General features: G+C 44.8%; 1 pseudogene; it reads left to right on the forward strand.

Annotated features, from left to right (window-relative positions):
- Nucleotides 1–1,918: 1,918 nt before the first annotated feature.
- Nucleotides 1,919–2,369, forward strand: LOC103750417 (annotated as a pseudogene).
- Nucleotides 2,370–4,736: the final 2,367 nt, after the last annotated feature.

Consider the following 4,736-nt stretch of genomic DNA (forward strand, 5'->3'; position numbering starts at 1 on the left):
CTGTACCACCAGACCTGTCCCTTAAGACCCTTTTCTGATGAGGAGGGAGGCAGTCACTCCAGCAATATCTGCTCCCCCTCGAAGACTCACAGGACTGTTGCTCCCAAATGGATTGCAGAAGAGAAAAAAAAAAGAAAAGGCACAGACACTAGACTCCTAAGACCTTTCTTCTCTAGGCCAGATTTCCTGACACCTCCCAAAGCGTAAGGTTCACTTTCCCTCAGTGGTGAACCTTTTCCCTTCTCATACTTGGAGCATTTCCAGGTCACCTTCTCCAGTGTGGTCTGGTCATCCATCCCAGGGCCATCTTGGCTCTGCAGGTTCCTTTTTGTCTCTAGGTGTTTATTTGCATGTCTAAGGCCTTCTTGACTAGGGGACTCCACTTCAGAGTTGCCTCCTTTACCTTTCCCCACAATAGTGAATGGCTCACTGACAGTTGAAATATAGTTGCCAAGCAGTGAGTAATTCAGCCAGAAAGCCAGCTCATCTAGGTTTGCACCTTGACATCTCTGAGAGTATTGAAGGCTTTGAAGTTGGCACTGTGGACCGCCACTAACAGCAGAGGCAGAGCAAGGACACGGAGAGAAGCTCAACCCAACTAGAGCAAATCTTTGCTATGCCCCATTCCACTGTCACCCAACTGTCACAGAAGCAGAGGGCTTCTTCAGTATTCATGAGATGGCCAAACATGGTGGAGACCCACGACTGTCTCTTTCAGGATAAGTTCAGGGGTGTCTATGGGCAAAGGAAATGGGGGGTCTGAGGTGTGGAGAAGGGTTGTTGGGGGTCAGGGAACAGTGATGAGTAACTGGTACATGAGTAGTGAAATATTCCTTTCATAGGATGCACATTTAGAAAATGGCAGCCTCAACTTAAGATACGGTTTTCAGACCTCTTCAAAAAATCACCTGCCTGACACCTGTTAATGGAAAAGCCTAACTCTCACCTCAAAGAAGATAAGAGCAGGTTTATTCTGGAGCCAAACATGAGTGACCATGGCCCAGGAAAACAGATTCAGGTTACCTTAAATTCCATGTTTCAATGTGGAAGTAGTTTCATGAAATTTTTATAGTAATAGAGAAAAAAGTCATCAATCAAGACACTTCAAATTCATTGGTGGAAACATTAAGTAGGTAGATACAGCAAAACAGAAATCTCCACGTCAGGCATCAGATGCTATCTGACAACACTCAGGTTTGGTTGGTGGAAGCTGGTGGTCTGCTAAGTTAACACATTCCAAAGGTTTTTATCTGTTAGTCACAGGATGTTAAGTCAGAAACAAAGGTGGGCAAGGAGTGGCTATTTAGGAGGCTACAGATGGCCCAAGATTAATGGTAACTAGGCTCTAGACCTGAAACATTCCAAACTCTCCATAATCACTGAAGTTCTTCTAATCGGTAGATCAGCCTTTGTAGAAGGTTCAGTTTTAAGGTGCAGTTTTTCTGGGAACTTTTGTTCATATACCAACACAGGACCAAGTAAAGGGCTGGTGGTTTCAACAGGTTTAAATTACCTCCAGGTTCCTGTAAAATAAGTTAAGTGGGTTGTTACCTAGGTGACCATACATCAGGGGTGTTGTAAAGTTAATGGAAGGATATTGCTTAGCATGTTGTCTAAAAATACTGTCAAATTCAAACATCTAAAAACAAGAGAAGCTAGGTTTATTTAGGTTTTCCTTTTGTTCCAAGTGTTTGATTAATAACACAAGAAGAGCTGGTCAAAGTGGCCCGTGTTTGTAATCCCAACACTTGGGAAGCAGAGGCTATAAATTAGCGGTCAGTCTGGTCTCCACAGTAAGTTCCAAGCCAGCCAAGGCTCCGTAGCCAGACCTTGCCTCAAAAACAAAAACAAGGTTCAGTCAGACGCCAGCAGAAGCTGTGGTGGCTGAGTTCTCTGGCCCCTTTGCACTTTGGGAAACATGGCATCTGGTGTGGCTGTCTCAGGTGGTGTCATCAAAATGTTCGGTGATGGGAAGGTGCACAGCTCTTCAACACCAGAGGATGTGAGAAGTCTATGCTGTTCCTGAGGGAGGACAAGCGGAATCTGGTAGGCATGTGGATCAGACTGTGAATGACCCCTACATCACCTTTGACACGATGCTCTCAGACAAGGACTGCCTCTGTGCTCTCTACAATGCCACCTATGAGACCAAGGGGAGAGAGGAGGAGGACCTGGTGTTTACCTTCTGGGCCCCTGAGAGTGCATTCCTTAAGAGCAAAGTGTTCTATGCAGCTCTAAGGATGCCATCAAGAAGAGGCTGGTGGGATGGAGCATGAATTACAAGCAAACTGTTAGGAGGAGGTCAAGGACCATTCTTGGCAAAAAAACTAGGTGGTAGTGCTATCTCTCTGGAGGGCAAGCCTTTGTGAGTCCCGAGTACCTAGCAGCCCCAGACTTGCTCTTGGGCTTTGTAGGTTACTTCTTTCCTGCCAGATCTGAGGGGCTGAGAAGATCCCAGAGAGGGTAGAGCAATTCTTTCAACCCAGTTGCCAAACATTCCTCTCTACCCCCTGGACCACCCTCCTCTCTCCATCTCTGATAGTCTGGCCTTCCCAGACTGTCTCATTTTCCAAATCCTCTTGGGTTGAAGCAGACCAGGTTACCCGCTAGGCATCCAGTATGAAGGGGGGGGGGTTGCATGTTTTAATGACACCCTTACTTTCCATTTTCCCCTCCCCATCCTATGCTGCTAACTTCTAACCGTGATAAAGACTCTGCTTGTCTGTTTGGTTCTGTGTATACACAAAATGTTGTAGAAATGACCCCTCAATGCACTACCTGGTTCCTCTCTTTGTCCCTTGGTCTTGGCCATTCATGGAAGCAGGACAAGAAAGAGATCTTTAATTTAAAAAAATGATACAATCAAAAGGCTAACAACAATAACAAAATTAAATACATAAATAAGTTACCCAGTGAGAAAAGTTTTCATTATTAAAACAAACTTACGAAGTACAGTAACAGTGTAGGTTGTAAGTAGTCAGTGCATAAGATAAAAAAAAATTACGTATGGTCAAAATTACCCTTCAGCATCTTTTAATGCCTACAAATATAGTCACACACCACATAACAGCATTTAATCAACAATGCATCACATATCTGAGAGTGATCTTGTAAGATTACACAGTCACCTAGTGACATCATAGTAAAGCACAGTGCATGACTCACATTTGTGGTGATGCCGATGTGAACAACAATACAGGTTACCAGTCACATTCAAGTACAGCGCATAAAATACTGTATGTGTACAGTGTTTGACAGTCATAACAAGCAATCACATTATTGGATTATGGACTTACTATACAAAAAAAAATTTTTGATCGATTTTTTTATGTGTCTGACTGTTTTGCCTGTAGGTATATGAGTGCCTCATGTGTGCAATGTCTGTGGATCCCCTGGAATTATAGTTACTGACAGTTGTTAGCCACCAGGTAGATGCTAGGAACTGAACCCAGGTCTTTTGCAAGAGCAGTCAACATTCTAAACTGCTGAGCCATCTCTCTAGCAGTTTTCATTATTTTAGAGTGTATTTCTATTTACTAGAAATGAAGTTTCCTGCAAACAAGACTTCAACAGCTTCATACATCTTATGATTGCATCGAGTGATTGCTCTACACCATCTGGGTTTATGTAAATACACTCTATAATGTTCACATAAACTATGAAACTGCCTATTGACATGTTTCTCAGATAGTGCCCCCATGCTAAGCAACACATGACCGTAGCATACACATGGAGGCATCCTGGCTAGTAAGTCTAATGGTCACTGGAAATTTAATAAACAAGGGGAAGAAACAAAAGTCAAATGCACTTCCGACATTTGTTTTCAAAGCCCCTGGCTTTAAGGCAACTGTGGTCTCCCCAGCCATGGTTAAGTTATTGTTCCTCACATGATCCTTGTGAGGGTGGGTAGAGAAGAGTAATAAAGGCAGACAGCACTCACAACAGGCACTGCTCACCACCTTATGTGTCTCACAATTGTAGGGCTGGAAAAGAAGGCAATGCCTAAGGACTGCAGAGATGGCTCAGCCAGTGAGGACCCCAGTTCGATCCCAGAACCCATATAAAAAGCCAGGTGTGGTTGTGTGTGCTTATGATCCCAGTGTTGGGGAAGTGGAGACAAGCAGATCCTTGGGTCTCCCTGGCCAACCAGCCTAACCTGACCTTGAGCCTTAGATCCCAATGAGAGACCCTGTCTCAAAAAACAAGGTAGACAGACCCAGGGAATGACACCTGAGGTTGACCTCTGGCTTCTACATGCATACACACACATGGGCACCTGCACACATGAACATACATACACTATACATATACACAAAGAGAGGAAGGAAGGAAGGAAGGAAGGAAGGAAGGAAGGAAGGAAGGAAGGAAGGAAGGAAGGAAGGAAGGAAGGAAGGAAGGAAGGAAGGAAGGAAGGAAGGAAGGAAGGAAAACAGGACTAACATCCCTTTTGGAGTTCGAAGATCAACACTGTCCTAGTTTGTTTCTCCATTGCTGTGACAAAATACTCTGACCAATACCAACATGGGGAGGAAAGGGTTTATTTGGCTTACATCTCCCAGGTCACAGTTCATCAGGGAGCCCAAGGTAGGAACTCAAGGCAAGAACCTGGAGGCAGAAGCTGGAGCACAGGCCATGGAGGAACGCTGCTTACTGGCTTGCTCCCCTGCCCACCTGCCCAGGGGTGGCACCACCCACAGTGGGCTGGGCTCTCCCATATCACTCTGTTGTACCCAGAG

The sequence above is a fragment of the Nannospalax galili genome, unplaced genomic scaffold (genome assembly GCF_000622305.1).
Source record: "Nannospalax galili isolate Female #2095 unplaced genomic scaffold, S.galili_v1.0 scaffold44, whole genome shotgun sequence".
Classification (NCBI taxonomy): Eukaryota; Metazoa; Chordata; class Mammalia; order Rodentia; family Spalacidae; genus Nannospalax; species Nannospalax galili.